Consider the following 24368-nt stretch of genomic DNA (forward strand, 5'->3'; position numbering starts at 1 on the left):
GACAAGATGACGTTTTCAGCGGTACCATGGATATTTATATGCGTCTTTTTGATCTCGCGTTATTGCACTTTTTGTTTGGCGGTATGATAATAAATCATTATTTTTTGCTTCGTTTTTTATTTTTATTTTTTAAGGGGTTCGCTAAAGGGGTTAACTAATGGGACAGTTTTATAGGGCAGGTCGTTACGGACGCGGCGATACCAAATATGTGTACATTTATTGTTTGTTTTTTTTATTATTTTAAAAAAATGAATTTATTGGGGAATATTTTTTTTTTTTTTTACTAATTTATTTGGCGATTTTTTTTAATTTATTTTTACACTTTTTTTTAAATTTTTTTTTACTTTATTACATAGTCCCAGGTGGGACATCACTGTCCTGTGACAGATCGCTGATCTGTCACATCACAGATCACTGTGACAGATCAGCAATCTGTCACAGGCAGTGCACAAGGCTTCCTCATGCCTGCGCTTTGCAGGCACTGAGGAAGCCAGCTTCCCCAGGCCCCCGAAGGCCCCCGTCGCCATCTTGGATTCGGGGGCCTGGAGGATAGGAGTCCCCCGCAGCAGCGCTGCACATTGCGCTGCCGTGGGGGGCTCAGGGAAGCACGGAGGGAGCCCCCTCCCTGCCGATGCTTCCCTTTAACTCCCGGTACACCGCGATCGCGTTTGATCGCGGTGTGCAAGGGGTTAATGTGTCGGGGGCGGTCCGTGACCGCCCCTGACACATAGTGCCGGGTGTCAGCTGTGATAATCAGCTGACACCCGGCCGCGATCAGCGGCGCTCACCACGTAGGCGCCGCTGATCGCGGTAGACGTACTATCCCGTCCCCGGTCATACGGGCCCGGGTACCGTGGACGGGATAGTACGTCTCATGTCAGGAAGGGGTTAAACAAAGCACATGGACTGATCATGATCAAAAGGCCTAAAAATCTTAACTATCTACAGAAAACAAAATGTTAAAAATTTGAGAAACGGTAACTTTTTCCTTTTGAACACATGAATGTTTTTTAGTAATTTTTCCTCTATTTTGTTTTATTTCAGATTGACTTAGCTGTAAGAGGATTAAAAGGTAACCTGATAGCTGAAACAGACAGCACTTATCAGACACTAGCTGAATGATTATAGTCAGCTTGTTTGACTTTGAAACACTGAGGCATTACTGAGACAAATGTCCTTAAAAAATATGCTGTGGACAAAGTCAAAAAGGCAAAAAACACAAGCTCCACACAGGTCCGTCATCTTTAATTTGAAATATAGGAGGTTTCTACTTTAATGGTGAGACAAAGCATCTACATATTTGACATTGCTCCAGTGAGTAGAGCCCACTTAAAACTGTATGGGTTGCTTGTCTCTGCAAGCAAAAGCTGGGCACTAAACTGGCATACTTGCAATGCTGGATGGTTCAGAGTGAAAACACCTATAGGCTGACAATAGTAATTGCAGGTGTTGATTAACTCATTGTGCAAAATAATTTCTAAAATGTGGTCACTTTGGGAGATTTTCCGCTGTTTTGGTACTCTGCAAATTTCATCTGCAAGGTATTCCTGCAAAATCTGCATTGCAAAACCCAAATAGGGCTCTTCCTTTCAAAGCCCTGCTGTGTGGCCAAACAGTAGTTTCTGAAGAAATGTGGTGCATCACCGCATTTGTGAGAAATCTAACATTTCTAATATCCAAACAAAATAAATGGAGGTTTAAAAATTAATGCAGATGAAAAGTACGCAAATAAAAAATGTTATTTATTGACTTTTTTGGGGTGGTGTGACAAGTTAAGTTCCAGTTGCTTATCGAAGTCAGGACGGCCGAAAGGTCTAAGGCGCTGCGTTCAGGTCGCAGTCTCCCCTGGAGGCGTGGGTTCAAATTCCACTTCTGACATCAACATTTAATTTCAAGAAACTTTATCTTCATGTAATGTTGTTTTGAAAAATTTCCTGAGAGTCTTTGGAGTGAATCTGAATTTGTCCTCTCAAAAAAGAACTCTAGGAACATCAAACAGATTTTTTGTGCATATGTCTGTTGTTCTTTTGGCACTAGAAAAATCCTTTGGACAGTCAATGAGGAGGGACTATTTCACCTCTTTGTGTTCTCTGTCCCTATTAGGGTAGGGAATCAACCTTCTACAGTGCTGTCATGAAATATATCTAGAAACGGATTTGCTGGTAAGTCTACTTTCATAGTTTTCACCTCATACATCAATAGACCATAACGATACTTAATAAACAAAAACGTAACAAGTAGGTAATCATAGTTTAAAAAATGTGAAATGCCCATGTCATTCTGACATGTTTCAGCACATTTTGGGACAAATGGTCTCACTTTTAACATTAAAAATCAATAAAATATTTTCTCTAAATTTTTGTCTCTTTTTTGCTCCAATTGTTTGCATCTCATAAAAAATAAAACTTGATGTAACATTATGCATGCAAATTGTGTTTTATGTGCGACCATGACCTATTCTAGAAGCACAGGGTCAGAATTATACTGGTGCATGGAGACAAACTGAAAATGTAAAACTTCAATGGCAAAATTGCTGTCTTTTTCTACTCATTCACAAATAGTTAATGAATGTTATTAAATATGTACAGCTAAATGGAAGGTGTTTCAAATAGAAATCATGCTTCAAAAAACAGTCAAATGAAAAATTATAATATATCCCTCCAGGTGTGACACTTGACATTTGCAGAGTGTCAAACCCCCCAGAAAATGTATAGATATGGCTGAAATATCTCAGTTGGGAGAGCGTTAGACTGAAGATCTAAAGGTCCTTGGTCCAATCCCGGGTTTCGGCAAAATGCTTTTTCTTCACCGTTTACAAGTGGTTCAAATCCCACCTCTGACATCAACTTTTAATTTCAAGAAACTTTTTTCTTCATTTATTGATTAGATGAGGTCAAACAAAACTTAGTAATGTGGTTTTGAAAAATTTCCTGAGAGTCTTTGGAGTGAATCTGAATTTGTCCTCTCAAAAAAGAACTCTAGGAACATCAAACAGATTTTTTGTGCATATGTCTGTTGTTCTTTTGGCACTAGAAAAATCCTTTGGACAGTCAATGAGGAGGGACTATTTCACCTCTTTGTGTTCTCTGTCCCTATTAGGGTAGGGAATCAACCTTCTACAGTGCTGTCATGAAATATATCTAGAGACGGATTTGCTGGTAAGTCTACTTTCATAGTTTTCACCTCATACATCAATAGACCATAACGATACTTAATAAACAAAAACGTAACAAGTAGCTAATCATAGTTTAAAAAATGTGAAATGCCCATGTCATTCTGACATGTTTCAGCACATTTTGGGACAAATGGTCTCACTTTTAACATTAACAATCAATAAAATATTTTCTCTAAATTTTTGTCTCTTTTTTGATCCAATTGTTTGCATCTCATAAAAAATAAAACTTGATGTAACATTATGCATGCAAATTGTGTTTTATGTGCGACCATGACCTATTCTAGAAGCACGGGGTCAGAATTATACTGGTGCATGGAGACAAACTGAAAATGTAAAAATTCAATGGCAAAATTGCTGTCTTTTTCTACTCATTCACAAATAGTTAATGAATGTTATTAAATATGTGCAGCAAAATGGAAGGCGTTTCAAATAGAAATCATGCTTCAAAAAACAGTCAAATGAAAAATTATAATATATCCCTCCAGATGTGACACTTGACATTTGCAGAGTGTCAAACCCCTCAGAAAATGTATAGATATGGCCGAAATAGCTCAGTTGGGAGAGCGTTAGACTGAACATCTAAAGGTCCCTGGTCCAATCCCGGGTTTCGGCAAAATGCTTTTTCTTCACCGTTTACATTTTAAAGAGATATTAAACAAAGCACATGGACTGATCATGATCAAAAGGCCTAAAAATCTTAACTATCTACAGAAAACAAAATGTTAAAAATTTGAGAAACGGTAACTTTTTCCTTTTGAACACATGAATGTTTTTTAGTAATTTTTCCTCCATTTTGTTTTATTTCAGATTGACTTAGCTGTAAGAGGATTAAAAGGTAACCTGATAGCTGAAACAGTCAGCACTTATCAGACACTAGCTGAATGATTATAGTCAGCTTGTTTGACTTTGAAACACTGAGGCATTACTGAGACAAATGTCCTTAAAAAATATGCTGTGGACAAAGTCAAAAAGGCAAAAAACACAAGCTCCACAAAGGTCCGTCATCTTTAATTTGAAATATAGGAGGTTTCTACTTTAATGGTGAGACAAAGCATCTACATATTTGACATTGCTCCAGTGAGTAGAGCCCACTTAAAAATGTATGGGTTGCTTGTCTCTGCAAGCAAAAGCTGGGCACTAAACTGGCATACTTGCAATGCTGGATGGTTCAGAGTGAAAACACCTATAGGCTGACAATAGTAATTGCAGGTGTTGATTAACTCATTGTGCAAAATAATTTCTAAAATGTGGTCACTTTGGGAGGTTTTCTGCTGTTTTGGTACTCTGCAAATTTCATCTGCAAGGTATTCCTGCAAAATCTGCATTGCAAAACCCAAATAGGGCTCTTCCTTTCAAAGCCCTGCTGTGTGGCCAAACAGTAGTTTCTGAAGAAATGTGGCGCATCACCGCATTTGTGAGAAATCTAACATTTCTAATATCCAAACAAAATAAATGGAGATTTAAAAATTAATGCAGACGAAAAGTACGCATATAAAAAATGTTATTTATTGACTTTTTTGGGGTGGTGTGACAAGTTTTTAATCACAAGAAATGGTAACATTTCTGCTGACTAGCATGGAAGGAGTTAAGTTCCAATTGCATATCGAAGTCAGGATGGCCGAGCGGTCTAAGGCGCTGCGTTCAGGTTGCAGACTCCCACTTCTGACATCAACATTTAATTTCAAGAAACTTTATCTTCATTTATTGATTAGATGAGGTCAAACAAAACTTAGTAATGTGGTTTTGAAAAATTTCCTGAGAGTCTTTGGAGTGAATCTGAATTTGTCCTCTCAAAAAAGAACTCTAGGAACATCAAACAGACTTTTTGTGCATATGTCTGTTGTTCTTTTGGCACTAGAAAAATCCTTTGGACAGTCAATGAGGAGGGACTATTTCACCTCTTTGTGTTCTCTGTGCCTATTAGGGTAGGGAATCAACCTTCTACAGTGCTGTCATGAAATATATCTAGAAACGGATTTGCTGGTAAGTCTACTTTCATAGTTTTCACCTCATACATCAATAGACCATAACGATACTTAATAAACAAAAACTTAACAAGTAGGTAATCATAGTTTAAAAAATGTGAAATGCCCATGTCATTCTGACATGTTTCAGCACATTTTGGGACAAATGGTCTCACTTTTAACAATCAATAAAATATTTTCTCTAAATTTTTGTCTCTATTTTGCTCCAATTGTTTGCATCTCATAAAAAATAAAACTTGATGTAACATTATGCATGCAAATTGTGTTTTATGTGCGACCATGACCTATTTTAGAAGCACAGGATCAGAATTATACTGGTGCATGGAGACAAACTGAAAATGTAAAAATTCAATGGCAAAATTGCTGTCTTTTTCTACTCATTCACAAATAGTTAATGAATGTTATTAAATATGTACAGCAAAATGGAAGGTGTTTCAAATAGAAATCATGCTTCAAAAAACAGTCAAATGAAAAATTATAATATATCCCTCCAGGTGTGACACTTGACATTTGCAGAGTGTCAAACCCCCCAGAAAATGTATAGATATGGCCGAAATAGCGCAGTTGGGAGAGCGTTAGACTGAACATCTTAAAGGTCCCTGGTCCAATCCCGGGTTTCGGCAAAATGCTTTTTCTTCACCGTTTACAAGTGGTTCAAATCCCACCTCTGACATCAACTTTTAATTTCAAGAAACTTTTTTCTTCATTTATTGATTAGATGAGGTCAAACAAAACTTAGTAATGTGGTTTTGAAAAATTTCCTGAGAGTCTTTGGAGTGAATCTGAATTTGTCCTCTCAAAAAAGAACTCTAGGAACATCAAACAGATTTTTTGTGCATATGTCTGTTGTTCTTTTGGCACTAGAAAAATCCTTTGGACAGTCAATGAGGAGGGACTATTTCACCTCTTTGTGTTCTCTGTCCCTATTAGGGTAGGGAATCAACCTTCTACAGTGCTGTCATGAAATATATCTAGAAACGGATTTGCTGGTAAGTCTACTTTCATAGTTTTCACCTCATACATCAATAGACCATAACGATACTTAATAAACAAAAACGTAACAAGTAGCTAATCATAGTTTAAAAAATGTGAAATGCCCATGTCATTCTGACATGTTTCAGCACATTTTGGGACAAATGGTCTCACTTTTAACATTAACAATCAATATAATATTTTCTCTAAATTTTTGTCTCTTTTTTGCTCCAATTGTTTGCATCTCATAAAAAATAAAACTTGATGTAACATTATGCATGCAAATTGTGTTTTATGTGCGACCATGACCTATTCTAGAAGCACGGGGTCAGAATTATACTGGTGCATGGAGACAAACTGAAAATGTAAAAATTCAATGGCAAAATTGCTGTCTTTTTCTACTCATTCACAAATAGTTAATGAATGTTATTAAATATGTACAGCAAAATGGAAGGCGTTTCAAATAGAAATCATGCTTCAAAAAACAGTCAAATGAAAAATTATAATATATCCCTCCAGGTGTGACACTTGACATTTGCAGAGTGTCAAACCCCCAAGAAAATGTATAGATATGGCCGAAATAGCTCAGTTGGGAGAGCGTTAGACTGAAGATCTAAAGGTCCCTGGTCCAATCCTGGGTTTCGGCAAAATGCTTTTTCTTCACCGTTTACATTTTAAGGAGATATTAAACAAAGCACATGGACTGATCATGATCAAAAGGCCTAAAAATCTTAACTATTTACAGAAAACAAAATGTTAAAAATTTGAGAAACGGTAACTTTTTCCTTTTGAACACATGAATGTTTTTTAGTAATTTTTCCTCTATTTTGTTTTATTTCAGATTGACTTAGCTGTAAGAGGATTAAAAGGTAACCTGATAGCTGAAACAGACAGCACTTATCAGACACTAGCTGAATGATTATAGTCAGCTTGTTTGACTTTGAAACACTGAGGCATTACTGAGACAAATGTCCTTAAAAAATATGCTGTGGACAAAGTCAAAAAGGCAAAAAACACAAGCTCCACACAGGTCCGTCATCTTTAATTTGAAATATAGGAGGTTTCTACTTTAATGGTGAGACAAAGCATCTACATATTTGACATTGCTCCAGTGAGTAGAGCCCACTTAAAAATGTATGGGTTGCTTGTCTCTGCAAGCAAAAGCTGGGCACTAAACTGGCATACTTGCAATGCTGGATGGTTCAGAGTGAAAACACCTATAGGCTGACAATAGTAATTGCAGGTGTTGATTAACTCATTGTGCAAAATAATTTCTAAAATGTGGTCACTTTGGGAGGTTTTATGCTGTTTTGGTACTCTGCAAATTTCATCTGCAAGGTATTCCTGCAAAATCTGCATTGCAAAACCCAAATAGGGCTCTTCCTTTCAAAGCCCTGCTGTGTGGCCAAACAGTAGTTTCTGAAGAAATGTGGTGCATCACCCCATTTGTGAGAAATCTAACATTTCTAATATCCAAACAAAATAAATGGAGGTTTAAAAATTAATGCAGACGAAAAGTACGCATATAAAAAATGTTATTTATTGACTTTTTTGGGGTGGTGTGACAAGTTTGTAATCACAAAAAATGGTAACATTTCTGCTGACTAGCATGGAAGGAGTTAAGTTCCAATTGCATATCAAAGTCAGGATGGCCGAGCGGTCTAAGGCGCAGCGTTCAGGTCGGAGTCTCCCCTGGAGGCGTGGGTTCAAATCCCACTTCTTGACATCAACATTTAATTTTAAGAAACTTTATCTTCATTTATTGATTAGATGAGGTCAAACAAAACTTAGTAATGTGGTTTTGAAAAATTTCCTGAGAGTCTTTGGAGTGAATCTGAATTTGTCCTCTCAAAAAAGAACTCTAGGAACATCAAACAGATTTTTTGTGCATATGTCTGTTGTTCTTTTGGCACTAGAAAAATCCTTTGGACAGTCAATGAGGAGGGACTATTTCACCTCTTTGTGTTCTCTGTCCCTATTAGGGTAGGGAATCAACCTTCTACAGTGCTGTCATGAAATATATCTAGAAACGGATTTGCTGGTAAGTCTACTTTCATAGTTTTCACCTCATACATCAATAGACCATAACGATACTTAATAAACAAAAACTTAACAAGTAGGTAATCATAGTTTAAAAAATGTGAAATGCCCATGTCATTCTGACATGTTTCAGCACATTTTGGGACAAATGGTCTCACTTTTAACAATCAATAAAATATTTTCTCTAAATTTTTGTCTCTTTTTTGCTCCAATTGTTTGCATCTCATAAAAAATAAAACTTGATGTAACATTATGCATGCAAATTGTGTTTTATGTGCGACCATGACCTATTCTAGAAGCACAGGGTCAGAATTATACTGGTGCATGGAGACAAACTGAAAATGTAAAAATTCAATGGCAAAATTGCTGTCTTTTTCTACTCATTCACAAATAGTTAATGAATGTTATTAAATGTGTACAGCAAAATGGAAGGCGTTTCAAATAGAAATCATGCTTCAAAAAACAGTCAAATGAAAAATTATAATATATCCCTCCAGGTGTGACACTTGACATTTGCAGAGTGTCAAACCCCCCAGAAAATGTATAGCTATGGCCGAAATAGCTCAGTTGGGAGAGCGTTAAACTGAAGATCTAAAGGTCCCGGGTTTCGGCAAAATGCTTTTTCTTCACCATTTACATTTTAAGGAGATATTAAACAAAGCACATGGACTGATCATGATCAAAAGGCCTAAAAATCTTAACTATCTACAGAAAACAAAATGTTAAAAATTTGAGAAACGGTAACTTTTTCCTTTTGAACACATGAATGTTTTTTAGTAATTTTTCCTCTATTTTGTTTTATTTCAGATTGACTTAGCTGTAAGAGGATTAAAAGGTAACCTGATAGCTGAAACAGACAGCACTTATCAGACACTAGCTGAATGATTATAGTCAGCTTGTTTGACAATGAAACACTGAGGCATTACTGAGACAAATGTCCTTAAAAAATATGCTGTGGACAAAGTCAAAAAGGCAAAAAACACAAGCTCCACACAGGTCCGTCATCTTTAATTTGAAATATAGGAGGTTTCTACTTTAATGGTGAGACAAAGCATCTACATATTTGACATTGCTCCAGTGAGTAGAGCCCACTTAAAACTGTATGGGTTGCTTGTCTCTGCAAGCAAAAGCTGGGCACTAAACTGGCATACTTGCAATGCTGGATGGTTCAGAGTGAAAACACCTATAGGCTGACAATAGTAATTGCAGGTGTTGATTAACTCATTGTGCAAAATAATTTCTAAAATGTGGTCACTTTGGGAGATTTTCCGCTGTTTTGGTACTCTGCAAATTTCATCTGCAAGGTATTCCTGCAAAATCTGCATTGCAAAACCCAAATAGGGCTCTTCCTTTCAAAGCCCTGCTGTGTGGCCAAACAGTAGTTTCTGAAGAAATGTGGTGCATCACCGCATTTGTGAGAAATATAACATTTCTAATATCCAAACAAAATAAATGGAGGTTTAAAAATTAATGCAGATGAAAAGTACGCAAATAAAAAATGTTATTTATTGACTTTTTTGGGGTGGTGTGACAAGTTAAGTTCCAGTTGCTTATCGAAGTCAGGACGGCCGAAAGGTCTAAGGCGCTGCGTTCAGGTCGCAGTCTCCCCTGGAGGCGTGGGTTCAAATTCCACTTCTGACATCAACATTTAATTTCAAGAAACTTTATCTTCATGTAATGTTGTTTTGAAAAATTTCCTGAGAGTCTTTGGAGTGAATCTGAATTTGTCCTCTCAAAAAAGAACTCTAGGAACATCAAACAGATTTTTTGTGCATATGTCTGTTGTTCTTTTGGCACTAGAAAAATCCTTTGGACAGTCAATGAGGAGGGACTATTTCACCTCTTTGTGTTCTCTGTCCCTATTAGGGTAGGGAATCAACCTTCTACAGTGCTGTCATGAAATATATCTAGAAACGGATTTGCTGGTAAGTCTACTTTCATAGTTTTCACCTCATACATCAATAGACCATAACGATACTTAATAAACAAAAACGTAACAAGTAGGTAATCATAGTTTAAAAAATGTGAAATGCCCATGTCATTCTGACATGTTTCAGCACATTTTGGGACAAATGGTCTCACTTTTAACATTAAAAATCAATAAAATATTTTCTCTAAATTTTTGTCTCTTTTTTGCTCCAATTGTTTGCATCTCATAAAAAATAAAACTTGATGTAACATTATGCATGCAAATTGTGTTTTATGTGCGACCATGACCTATTCTAGAAGCACAGGGTCAGAATTATACTGGTGCATGGAGACAAACTGAAAATGTAAAACTTCAATGGCAAAATTGCTGTCTTTTTCTACTCATTCACAAATAGTTAATGAATGTTATTAAATATGTACAGCTAAATGGAAGGTGTTTCAAATAGAAATCATGCTTCAAAAAACAGTCAAATGAAAAATTATAATATATCCCTCCAGGTGTGACACTTGACATTTGCAGAGTGTCAAACCCCCCAGAAAATGTATAGATATGGCTGAAATATCTCAGTTGGGAGAGCGTTAGACTGAAGATCTAAAGGTCCTTGGTCCAATCCCGGGTTTCGGCAAAATGCTTTTTCTTCACCGTTTACAAGTGGTTCAAATCCCACCTCTGACATCAACTTTTAATTTCAAGAAACTTTTTTCTTCATTTATTGATTAGATGAGGTCAAACAAAACTTAGTAATGTGGTTTTGAAAAATTTCCTGAGAGTCTTTGGAGTGAATCTGAATTTGTCCTCTCAAAAAAGAACTCTAGGAACATCAAACAGATTTTTTGTGCATATGTCTGTTGTTCTTTTGGCACTAGAAAAATCCTTTGGACAGTCAATGAGGAGGGACTATTTCACCTCTTTGTGTTCTCTGTCCCTATTAGGGTAGGGAATCAACCTTCTACAGTGCTGTCATGAAATATATCTAGAAACGGATTTGCTGGTAAGTCTACTTTCATAGTTTTCACCTCATACATCAATAGACCATAACGATACTTAATAAACAAAAACGTAACAAGTAGGTAATCATAGTTTAAAAAATGTGAAATGCCCATGTCATTCTGACATGTTTCAGCACATTTTGGGACAAATGGTCTCACTTTTAACATTAAAAATCAATAAAATATTTTCTCTAAATTTTTGTCTCTTTTTTGCTCCAATTGTTTGCATCTCATAAAAAATAAAACTTGATGTAACATTATGCATGCAAATTGTGTTTTATGTGCGACCATGACCTATTCTAGAAGCACAGGGTCAGAATTATACTGGTGCATGGAGACAAACTGAAAATGTAAAAATTCAATGGCAAAATTGCTGTCTTTTTCTACTCATTCACAAATAGTTAATGAATGTTATTAAATATGTACAGCAAAATGGAAGGTGTTTCAAATAGAAATCATGCTTCAAAAAACAGTCAAATGAAAAATTATAATATATCCCTCCAGGTGTGACACTTGACATTTGCAGAGTGTCAAACCCCCCAGAAAATGTATAGATATGGCTGAAATAGCTCAGTTGGGAGAGCGTTAGACTGAAGATCTAAAGGTCCTTGGTCCAATCCCGGGTTTCGGCAAAATGCTTTTTCTTCAACGTTTACAAGTGGTTCAAATCCCACCTATGACATCAACTTTTAATTTCAAGAAACTTTTTTCTTCATTTATTGATTAGATGAGGTCAAACAAAACTTAGTAATGTGGTTTTGAAAAATTTCCTGAGAGTCTTTGGAGTGAATCTGAATTTGTCCTCTCAAAAAAGAACTCTAGGAACATCAAACAGATTTTTTGTGCATATGTCTGTTGTTCTTTTGGCACTAGAAAAATCCTTTGGACAGTCAATGAGGAGGGACTATTTCACCTCTTTGTGTTCTCTGTCCCTATTAGGGTAGGGAATCAACCTTCTACAGTGCTGTCATGAAATATATCTAGAAACGGATTTGCTGGTAAGTCTACTTTCATAGTTTTCACCTCATACATCAATAGACCATAACGATACTTAATAAACAAAAACGTAACAAGTAGCTAATCATAGTTTAAAAAATGTGAAATGCCCATGTCATTCTGACATGTTTCAGCACATTTTGGGACAAATGGTCTCACTTTTAACATTAACAATCAATAAAATATTTTCTCTAAATTTTTGTCTCTTTTTTGCTCCAATTGTTTGCATCTCATAAAAAATAAAACTTGATGTAACATTATGCATGCAAATTGTGTTTTATGTGCGACCATGACCTATTCTAGAAGCACGGGGTCAGAATTATACTGGTGCATGGAGACAAACTGAAAATGTAAAAATTCAATGGCAAAATTGCTGTCTTTTTCTACTCATTCACAAATAGTTAATGAATGTTATTAAATATGTGCAGCAAAATGGAAGGCGTTTCAAATAGAAATCATGCTTCAAAAAACAGTCAAATGAAAAATTATAATATATCCCTCCAGATGTGACACTTGACATTTGCAGAGTGTCAAACCCCTCAGAAAATGTATAGATACGGCCGAAATAGCTCAGTTGGGAGAGCGTTAGACTGAACATCTAAAGGTCCCTGGTCCAATCCCGGGTTTCGGCAAAATGCTTTTTCTTCACCGTTTACATTTTAAAGAGATATTAAACAAAGCACATGGACTGATCATGATCAAAAGGCCTAAAAATCTTAACTATCTACAGAAAACAAAATGTTAAAAATTTGAGAAACGGTAACTTTTTCCTTTTGAACACATGAATGTTTTTTAGTAATTTTTCCTCTATTTTGTTTTATTTCAGATTGACTTAGCTGTAAGAGGATTAAAAGGTAACCTGATAGCTGAAACAGTCAGCACTTATCAGACACTAGCTGAATGATTATAGTCAGCTTGTTTGACTTTGAAACACTGAGGCATTACTGAGACAAATGTCCTTAAAAAATATGCTGTGGACAAAGTCAAAAAGGCAAAAAACACAAGCTCCACAAAGGTCCGTCATCTTTAATTTGAAATATAGGAGGTTTCTACTTTAATGGTGAGACAAAGCATCTACATATTTGACATTGCTCCAGTGAGTAGAGCCCACTTAAAAATGTATGGGTTGCTTGTCTCTGCAAGCAAAAGCTGGGCACTAAACTGGCATACTTGCAATGCTGGATGGTTCAGAGTGAAAACACCTATAGGCTGACAATAGTAATTGCAGGTGTTGATTAACTCATTGTGCAAAATAATTTCTAAAATGTGGTCACTTTGGGAGGTTTTCTGCTGTTTTGGTACTCTGCAAATTTCATCTGCAAGGTATTCCTGCAAAATCTGCATTGCAAAACCCAAATAGGGCTCTTCCTTTCAAAGCCCTGCTGTGTGGCCAAACAGTAGTTTCTGAAGAAATGTGGCGCATCACCGCATTTGTGAGAAATCTAACATTTCTAATATCCAAACAAAATAAATGGAGATTTAAAAATTAATGCAGACGAAAAGTACGCATATAAAAAATGTTATTTATTGACTTTTTTGGGGTGGTGTGACAAGTTTTTAATCACAAGAAATGGTAACATTTCTGCTGACTAGCATGGAAGGAGTTAAGTTCCAATTGCATATCGAAGTCAGGATGGCCGAGCGGTCTAAGGCGCTGCGTTCAGGTTGCAGACTCCCACTTCTAACATCAACATTTAATTTCAAGAAACTTTATCTTCATTTATTGATTAGATGAGGTCAAACAAAACTTAGTAATGTGGTTTTGAAAAATTTCCTGAGAGTCTTTGGAGTGAATCTGAATTTGTCCTCTCAAAAAAGAACTCTAGGAACATCAAACAGACTTTTTGTGCATATGTCTGTTGTTCTTTTGGCACTAGAAAAATCCTTTGGACAGTCAATGAGGAGGGACTATTTCACCTCTTTGTGTTCTCTGTCCCTATTAGGGTAGGGAATCAACCTTCTACAGTGCTGTCATGAAATATATCTAGAAACGGATTTGCTGGTAAGTCTACTTTCATAGTTTTCACCTCATACATCAATAGACCATAACGATACTTAATAAACAAAAACTTAACAAGTAGGTAATCATAGTTTAAAAAATGTGAAATGCCCATGTCATTCTGACATGTTTCAGCACATTTTGGGACAAATGGTCTCACTTTTAACAATCAATAAAATATTTTCTCTAAATTTTTGTCTCTATTTTGCTCCAATTGTTTGCATCTCATAAAAAATAAAACTTGATGTAACATTATGCATGCAAATTGTGTTTTATGTGCGACCATGACCTATTTTAGAAGCACAGGATCAGAATTATACTGGTGCATGGAGACAAACTGAAAATGTAAAAATTCAATGGCAAAATTGCTGTCTTTTTCTACTCATTCACAAATAGTTAATGAATGTTATTAAATATGTACAGCAAAATGGAAGGTGTTTCAAATAGAAATCATGCTTCAAAAAACAGTCAAATGAAAAATTATAATATATCCCTCCAGGTGTGACACTTGACATTTGCAGAGTGTCAAACCCCCCAGAAAATGTATAGATATGGCCGAAATAGCGCAGTTGGGAGAGCGTTAGACTGAACATCTTAAAGGTCCCTGGTCCAATCCCGGGTTTCGGCAAAATGCTTTTTCTTCACCGTTTACAAGTGGTTCAAATCCCACCTCTGACATCAACTTTTAATTTCAAGAAACTTTTTTCTTCATTTATTGATTAGATGAGGTCAAACAAAACTTAGTAATGTGGTTTTGAAAAATTTCCTGAGAGTCTTTGGAGTGAATCTGAATTTGTCCTCTCAAAAAAGAACTCTAGGAACATCAAACAGATTTTTTGTGCATATGTCTGTTGTTCTTTTGGCACTAGAAAAATCCTTTGGACAGTCAATGAGGAGGGACTATTTCACCTCTTTGTGTTCTCTGTCCCTATTAGGGTAGGGAATCAACCTTCTACAGTGCTGTCATGAAATATATCTAGAAACGGATTTGCTGGTAAGTCTACTTTCATAGTTTTCACCTCATACATCAATAGACCATAACGATACTTAATAAACAAAAACGTAACAAGTAGCTAATCATAGTTTAAAAAATGTGAAATGCCCATGTCATTCTGACATGTTTCAGCACATTTTGGGACAAATGGTCTCACTTTTAACATTAACAATCAATATAATATTTTCTCTAAATTTTTGTCTCTTTTTTGCTCCAATTGTTTGCATCTCATAAAAAATAAAACTTGATGTAACATTATGCATGCAAATTGTGTTTTATGTGCGACCATGACCTATTCTAGAAGCACGGGGTCAGAATTATACTGGTGCATGGAGACAAACTGAAAATGTAAAAATTCAATGGCAAAATTGCTGTCTTTTTCTACTCATTCACAAATAGTTAATGAATGTTATTAAATATGTACAGCAAAATGGAAGGCGTTTCAAATAGAAATCATGCTTCAAAAAACAGTCAAATGAAAAATTATAATATATCCCTCCAGGTGTGACACTTGACATTTGCAGAGTGTCAAACCCCCCAGAAAATGTATAGATATGGCAGAAATAGCTCAGTTGGGAGAGCGTTAGACTGAAGATCTAAAGGTCCCTGGTTTCGGCAAAATGCTTTTTCTTCACCATTTACATTTTAAGGAGATATTAAACAAAGCACATGGACTGATCATGATCAAAAGGCCTAAAAATCTTAACTATCTACAGAAAACAAAATGTTAAAAATTTGAGAAACGGTAACTTTTTCCTTTTGAAAACATGAATGTTTTTTAGTAATTTTTCCTCTATTTTGTTTTATTTCAGATTGACTTAGCTGTAAGAGGATTAAAAGGTAACCTGATAGCTGAAACAGACAGCACTTATCAGACACTAGCTGAATGATTATAGTCAGCTTGTTTGACTTTGAAACACTGAGGCATTACTGAGACAAATGTCCTTAAAAAATATGCTGTGGACAAAGTCAAAAAGGCAAAAAACACAAGCTCCACACAGGTCCGTCATCTTTAATTTGAAATATAGGAGGTTTCTACTTTAATGGTGAGACAAAGCATCTACATATTTGACATTGCTCCAGTGAGTAGAGCCCACTTAAAAATGTATGGGTTGCTTGTCTCTGCAAGCAAAAGCTGGGCACTAAACTGGCATACTTGCAATGCTGGATGGTTCAGAGTGAAAACACCTATAGGCTGACAATAGTAATTGCAGGTGTTGATTAACTCATTGTGCAAAATAATTTCTAAAATGTGGTCACTTTGGGAGGTTTTCTGCTGTTTTGGTACTCTGCAAATTTCATCTGCAAGGTATTCCTGCAAAATCTGCATTGCAAAACCCAAATAGGGCTCTTCCATTCAAAGCCCTGCTGTGTGGCCAAACAGTAGTTTCTGAAGAAATGTGGTGCATCACCGCATTTGTGAGAAATCTAACATTTCTAATATCCAAACAAAATAAATGGAGGTTTAAAAATTAATGCAGACGAAAAGTACGCATATAAAAAATGTTATTTATTGACTTTTTTGGGGTGGTGTGACAAGTTTTTAATCACAAGAAATGGTAACATTTCTGCTGACTAGCATGGAAGGAGTTAAGTTCCAATTGCATATCGAAGTCAAGATTGCCGAGCGGTCTAAGGCGCTGCGTTCAGGTCGCAGTCTCCCCTGGAGGTGTGGTTTCAAATCCCACTTCTGACATCAACATTTAATTTCAAGAAACTTTATCTTCATGTAATGTGGTTTTGAAAAATTTCCTGAGAGTCTTTGGAGTGAATCTGAATTTGTCCTCTCAAAAAAGAACTCTAGAAACATCAAACAGACTTTTTGTGCATATGTTTGTTGTTCTTTTGGCACTAGAAAAATCCTTTGGACAGTCAATGAGGAGGGACTATTTCACCTCTTTGTGTTCTCTGTCCCTATTAGGGTAGGTAATCAACCTTCTACAGTGCTGTCATGAAATATATCTAGAAACGGATTTGCTGGTAAGTCTACTTTCATAGTTTTCACCTCATACATCAATAGACCATAACGATACTTAATAAACAAAAACTTAACAAGTAGGTAATCATAGTTTAAAAAATGTGAAATGCCCATGTCATTCTGACATGTTTCAGCACATTTTGGGACAAATGGTCTCACTTTTAACAATCAATAAAATATTTTCTCTAAATTTTTGTCTCTTTTTTGCTCCAATTGTTTGCATCTCATAAAAAATAAATCTTGATGTAACATTATGCATGCAAATTGTGTTTTATGTGCGACCATGACCTATTCTAGAAGCACAGGGTCAGAATTATACTGGTGCATGGAGACAAACTGAAAATGTAAAAATTCAATGGCAAAATTGCTGTCTTTTTCTACTCATTCACAAATAGTCAATGAATGTTATTAAATATGTACAGCAAAATGGAAGGCGTTTCAAATAGAAATCATGCTTCAAAAAACAGTCAAATGAAAAATTATAATATATCCCTCCAGGTGTGACACTTGACATTTGCAGAGTGTCAAACCCCCCAGAAAATGTATAGATATGGCCGAAATAGCTCAGTTGGGAGAGCGTTAGACTGAAGATCTAAAGGTCCCTGGTCCAATCCCGGGTTTCGGCAAAATGCTTTTTCTTCACCGTTTACATTTTAAGGAGATATTAAACAAAGCACATGGACTGATCATGATCAAAAGGCCTAAAAATCTTAACTATCTACAGAAAACAAAATGTTAAAAATTTGAGAAACGGTAACTTTTTCCTTTTGAACACATGAATGTTTTTTAGTAATTTTTCCTCTATTTTGTTTTATTTCAGATTGACTTAGCTGTAAGAGGATTAAAAGGTAACCTGATAGCTGAAACAGACAGCACTTATCAGACACTAGCTGAATGATTATAGTCAGCTTGTTTGACTTTGAAACACTGAGGCATTACTGAGACAAATGTCCTTAAAAAATATGCTGTGGACAAAGTCAAAAAGGCAAAAAACACAAGCTCCACACAGGTCCATCATCTTTAATTTGAAATATAGGAGGTTTCTACTTTAATGGTGAGACAAAGCATCTACATATTTGACATTGCTCCAGTGAGTAGAGCCCACTTAAAAATGTATGGGTTGCTTGCCTCTGCAAGCAAAAGCTGGGCACTAAACTGGCATACTTGCAATGCTGGATGGTTCAGAGTGAAAACACCTATAGGCTGACAATAGTAATTGCAGGTGTTGATTAACTCATTGTGCAAAATAATTTCTAAAATGTGGTCACTTTGGGAGGTTTTCTGCTGTTTTGGTACTCTGCAAATTTCATCTGCAAGGTATTCCTGCAAAATCTGCATTGCAAAACCCAAATAGGGCTCTTCCTTTCAAAGCCCTGCTGTGTGGCCAAACAGTAGTTTCTGAAGAAATGTGGTGCATCACCGTATTTGTGAGAAATCTAACATTTCTAATATCCAAACAAAATAAATGGAGGTTTAAAAATTAATGCAGACGAAAAGTACGCATATAAAAAATGTTATTTATTGACTTTTTTGGGGTGGTGTGACAAGTTTTTAATCACAAGAAATGGTAACATTTCTGCTGACTAGCATGGAAGGAGTTAAGTTCCAATTGCATATCGAAGTCAGGATGGCCGAGCGGTCTAAGGCGCTGCGTTCAGGTTGCAGACTCCCACTTCTGACATCAACATTTAATTTCAAGAAACTTTATCTTCATTTATTGATTAGATGAGGTCAAACAAAACTTAGTAATGTGGTTTTGAAAAATTTCCTGAGAGTCTTTGGAGTGAATCTGAATTTGTCCTCTCAAAAAAGAACTCTAGGAACATCAAACAGACTTTTTGTGCATATGTCTGTTGTTCTTTTGGCACTAGAAAAATCCTTTGGACAGTCAATGAGGAGGGACTATTTCACCTCTTTGTGTTCTCTGTCCCTATTAGGGTAGGGAATCAACCTTCTACAGTGCTGTCATGAAATATATCTAGAAACGGATTTGCTGGTAAGTCTACTTTCATAGTTTTCACCTCATACATCAATAGACCATAACGATACTTAATAAACAAAAACTTAACAAGTAGGTAATCATAGTTTAAAAAATGTGAAATGCCCATGTCATTCTGACATGTTTCAGCACATTTTGGGACAAATGGTCTCACTTTTAACAATCAATAAAATATTTTCTCTAAATTTTTGTCTCTATTTTGCTCCAATTGTTTGCATCTCATAAAAAATAAAACTTGATGTAACATTATGCATGCAAATTGTGTTTTATGTGCGACCATGACCTATTTTAGAAGCACAGGATCAGAATTATACTGGTGCATGGAGACAAACTGAAAATGTAAAAATTCAATGGCAAAATTGCTGTCTTTTTCTACTCATTCACAAATAGTTAATGAATGTTATTAAATATGTACAGCAAAATGGAAGGTGTTTCAAATAGAAATCATGCTTCAAAAAACAGTCAAATGAAAAATTATAATATATCCCTCCAGGTGTGACACTTGACATTTGCAGAGTGTCAAACCCCCCAGAAAATGTATAGATATGGCCGAAATAGCGCAGTTGGGAGAGCGTTAGACTGAACATCTTAAAGGTCCCTGGTCCAATCCCGGGTTTCGGCAAAATGCTTTTTCTTCACCGTTTACAAGTGGTTCAAATCCCACCTCTGACATCAACTTTTAATTTCAAGAAACTTTTTTCTTCATTTATTGATTAGATGAGGTCAAACAAAACTTAGTAATGTGGTTTTGAAAAATTTCCTGAGAGTCTTTGGAGTGAATCTGAATTTGTCCTCTCAAAAAAGAACTCTAGGAACATCAAACAGATTTTTTGTGCATATGTCTGTTGTTCTTTTGGCACTAGAAAAATCCTTTGGACAGTCAATGAGGAGGGACTATTTCACCTCTTTGTGTTCTCTGTCCCTATTAGGGTAGGGAATCAACCTTCTACAGTGCTGTCATGAAATATATCTAGAAACGGATTTGCTGGTAAGTCTACTTTCATAGTTTTCACCTCATACATCAATAGACCATAACGATACTTAATAAACAAAAACGTAACAAGTAGCTAATCATAGTTTAAAAAATGTGAAATGCCCATGTCATTCTGACATGTTTCAGCACATTTTGGGACAAATGGTCTCACTTTTAACATTAACAATCAATATAATATTTTCTCTAAATTTTTGTCTCTTTTTTGCTCCAATTGTTTGCATCTCATAAAAAATAAAACTTGATGTAACATTATGCATGCAAATTGTGTTTTATGTGCGACCATGACCTATTCTAGAAGCACGGGGTCAGAATTATACTGGTGCATGGAGACAAACTGAAAATGTAAAAATTCAATGGCAAAATTGCTGTCTTTTTCTACTCATTCACAAATAGTTAATGAATGTTATTAAATATGTACAGCAAAATGGAAGGCGTTTCAAATAGAAATCATGCTTCAAAAAACAGTCAAATGAAAAATTATAATATATCCCTCCAGGTGTGACACTTGACATTTGCAGAGTGTCAAACCCCCCAGAAAATGTATAGATATGGCAGAAATAGCTCAGTTGGGAGAGCGTTAGACTGAAGATCTAAAGGTCCCTGGTTTCGGCAAAATGCTTTTTCTTCACCATTTACATTTTAAGGAGATATTAAACAAAGCACATGGACTGATCATGATCAAAAGGCCTAAAAATCTTAACTATCTACAGAAAACAAAATGTTAAAAATTTGAGAAACGGTAACTTTTTCCTTTTGAAAACATGAATGTTTTTTAGTAATTTTTCCTCTATTTTGTTTTATTTCAGATTGACTTAGCTGTAAGAGGATTAAAAGGTAACCTGATAGCTGAAACAGACAGCACTTATCAGACACTAGCTGAATGATTATAGTCAGCTTGTTTGACTTTGAAACACTGAGGCATTACTGAGACAAATGTCCTTAAAAAATATGCTGTGGACAAAGTCAAAAAGGCAAAAAACACAAGCTCCACACAGGTCCGTCATCTTTAATTTGAAATATAGGAGGTTTCTACTTTAATGGTGAGACAAAGCATCTACATATTTGACATTGCTCCAGTGAGTAGAGCCCACTTAAAAATGTATGGGTTGCTTGTCTCTGCAAGCAAAAGCTGGGCACTAAACTGGCATACTTGCAATGCTGGATGGTTCAGAGTGAAAACACCTATAGGCTGACAATAGTAATTGCAGGTGTTGATTAACTCATTGTGCAAAATAATTTCTAAAATGTGGTCACTTTGGGAGGTTTTCTGCTGTTTTGGTACTCTGCAAATTTCATCTGCAAGGTATTCCTGCAAAATCTGCATTGCAAAACCCAAATAGGGCTCTTCCATTCAAAGCCCTGCTGTGTGGCCAAACAGTAGTTTCTGAAGAAATGTGGTGCATCACCGCATTTGTGAGAAATCTAACATTTCTAATATCCAAACAAAATAAATGGAGGTTTAAAAATTAATGCAGACGAAAAGTACGCATATAAAAAATGTTATTTATTGACTTTTTTGGGGTGGTGTGACAAGTTTTTAATCACAAGAAATGGTAACATTTCTGCTGACTAGCATGGAAGGAGTTAAGTTCCAATTGCATATCGAAGTCAAGATTGCCGAGCGGTCTAAGGCGCTGCGTTCAGGTCGCAGTCTCCCCTTGAGGTGTGGTTTCAAATCCCACTTCTGACATCAACATTTAATTTCAAGAAACTTTATCTTCATGTAATGTGGTTTTGAAAAATTTCCTGAGAGTCTTTGGAGTGAATCTGAATTTGTCCTCTCAAAAAAGAACTCTAGAAACATCAAACAGACTTTTTGTGCATATGTTTGTTGTTCTTTTGGCACTAGAAAAATCCTTTGGACAGTCAATGAGGAGGGACTATTTCACCTCTTTGTGTTCTCTGTCCCTATTAGGGTAGGTAATCAACCTTCTACAGTGCTGTCATGAAATATATCTAGAAACGGATTTGCTGGTAAGTCTACTTTCATAGTTTTCACCTCATACATCAATAGACCATAACGATACTTAATAAACAAAAACTTAACAAGTAGGTAATCATAGTTTAAAAAATGTGAAATGCCCATGTCATTCTGACATGTTTCAGCACATTTTGGGACAAATGGTCTCACTTTTAACAATCAATAAAATATTTTCTCTAAATTTTTGTCTCTTTTTTGCTCCAATTGTTTGCATCTCATAAAAAATAAATCTTGATGTAACATTATGCATGCAAATTGTGTTTTATGTGCGACCATGACCTATTCTAGAAGCACAGGGTCAGAATTATACTGGTGCATGGAGACAAACTGAAAATGTAAAAATTCAATGGCAAAATTGCTGTCTTTTTCTACTCATTCACAAATAGTCAATGAATGTTATTAAATATGTACAGCAAAATGGAAGGCGTTTCAAATAGAAATCATGCTTCAAAAAACAGTCAAATGAAAAATTATAATATATCCCTCCAGGTGTGACACTTGACATTTGCAGAGTGTCAAACCCCCCAGAAAATGTATAGATATGGCCGAAATAGCTCAGTTGGGAGAGCGTTAGACTGAAGATCTAAAGGTCCCTGGTCCAATCCCGGGTTTCGGCAAAATGCTTTTTCTTCACCGTTTACATTTTAAGGAGATATTAAACAAAGCACATGGACTGATCATGATCAAAAGGCCTAAAAATCTTAACTATCTACAGAAAACAAAATGTTAAAAATTTGAGAAACGGTAACTTTTTCCTTTTGAACACATGAATGTTTTTTAGTAATTTTTCCTCTATTTTGTTTTATTTCAGATTGACTTAGCTGTAAGAGGATTAAAAGGTAACCTGATAGCTGAAACAGACAGCACTTATCAGACACTAGCTGAATGATTATAGTCAGCTTGTTTGACTTTGAAACACTGAGGCATTACTGAGACAAATGTCCTTAAAAAATATGCTGTGGACAAAGTCAAAAAGGCAAAAAACACAAGCTCCACACAGGTCCATCATCTTTAATTTGAAATATAGGAGGTTTCTACTTTAATGGTGAGACAAAGCATCTACATATTTGACATTGCTCCAGTGAGTAGAGCCCACTTAAAAATGTATGGGTTGCTTGCCTCTGCAAGCAAAAGCTGGGCACTAAACTGGCATACTTGCAATGCTGGATGGTTCAGAGTGAAAACACCTATAGGCTGACAATAGTAATTGCAGGTGTTGATTAACTCATTGTGCAAAATAATTTCTAAAATGTGGTCACTTTGGGAGGTTTTCTGCTGTTTTGGTACTCTGCAAATTTCATCTGCAAGGTATTCCTGCAAAATCTGCATTGCAAAACCCAAATAGGGCTCTTCCTTTCAAAGCCCTGCTGTGTGGCCAAACAGTAGTTTCTGAAGAAATGTGGTGCATCACCGTATTTGTGAGAAATCTAACATTTCTAATATCCAAACAAAATAAATGGAGGTTTAAAAATTAATGCAGACGAAAAGTACGCATATAAAAAATGTTATTTATTGACTTTTTTGGGGTGGTGTGACAAGTTTTTAATCACAAGAAATGGTAACATTTCTGCTGACTAGCATGGAAGGAGTTAAGTTCCAATTGCATATCGAAGTCAGGATGGCCGAGCGGTCTAAGGCGCTGCGTTCAGGTTGCAGACTCCCACTTCTGACATCAACATTTAATTTCAAGAAACTTTATCTTCATTTATTGATTAGATGAGGTCAAACAAAACTTAGTAATGTGGTTTTGAAAAATTTCCTGAGAGTCTTTGGAGTGAATCTGAATTTGTCCTCTCAAAAAAGAACTCTAGGAACATCAAACAGACTTTTTGTGCATATGTCTGTTGTTCTTTTGGCACTAGAAAAATCCTTTGGACAGTCAATGAGGAGGGACTATTTCACCTCTTTGTGTTCTCTGTCCCTATTAGGGTAGGGAATCAACCTTCTACAGTGCTGTCATGAAATATATCTAGAAACGGATTTGCTGGTAAGTCTACTTTCATAGTTTTCACCTCATACATCAATAGACCATAACGATACTTAATAAACAAAAACTTAACAAGTAGGTAATCATAGTTTAAAAAATGTGAAATGCCCATGTCATTCTGACATGTTTCAGCACATTTTGGGACAAATGGTCTCACTTTTAACAATCAATAAAATATTTTCTCTAAATTTTTGTCTCTATTTTGCTCCAATTGTTTGCATCTCATAAAAAATAAAACTTGATGTAACATTATGCATGCAAATTGTGTTTTATGTGCGACCATGACCTATTTTAGAAGCACAGGATCAGAATTATACTGGTGCATGGAGACAAACTGAAAATGTAAAAA

At 35.8% G+C, this 24368-nt stretch overlaps 2 non-coding genes across 2 annotated transcripts; both read left to right on the top strand.

The window, feature by feature from the left end:
* Positions 1 to 17611: 17611 nt before the first annotated feature.
* Positions 17612 to 17684, top strand: TRNAF-GAA (transfer RNA phenylalanine (anticodon GAA)). The gene has a single exon. It is a non-coding gene; the product is annotated as a tRNA-Phe (tRNA).
* A 4892-nt stretch (positions 17685 to 22576) lies between these two features.
* TRNAF-GAA (transfer RNA phenylalanine (anticodon GAA)) lies at positions 22577 to 22649 on the top strand. Its single transcript has one exon. It is a non-coding gene; the product is annotated as a tRNA-Phe (tRNA).
* The last annotated feature ends 1719 nt before the right edge of the window (positions 22650 to 24368 follow it).

Source organism: Dendrobates tinctorius, unplaced genomic scaffold (genome assembly GCF_039654945.1).
Source record: "Dendrobates tinctorius isolate UK_male_01 unplaced genomic scaffold, ASM3965494v1 ptg000350l, whole genome shotgun sequence".
Lineage (NCBI taxonomy): Eukaryota > Metazoa > Chordata > Amphibia > Anura > Dendrobatidae > Dendrobates > Dendrobates tinctorius.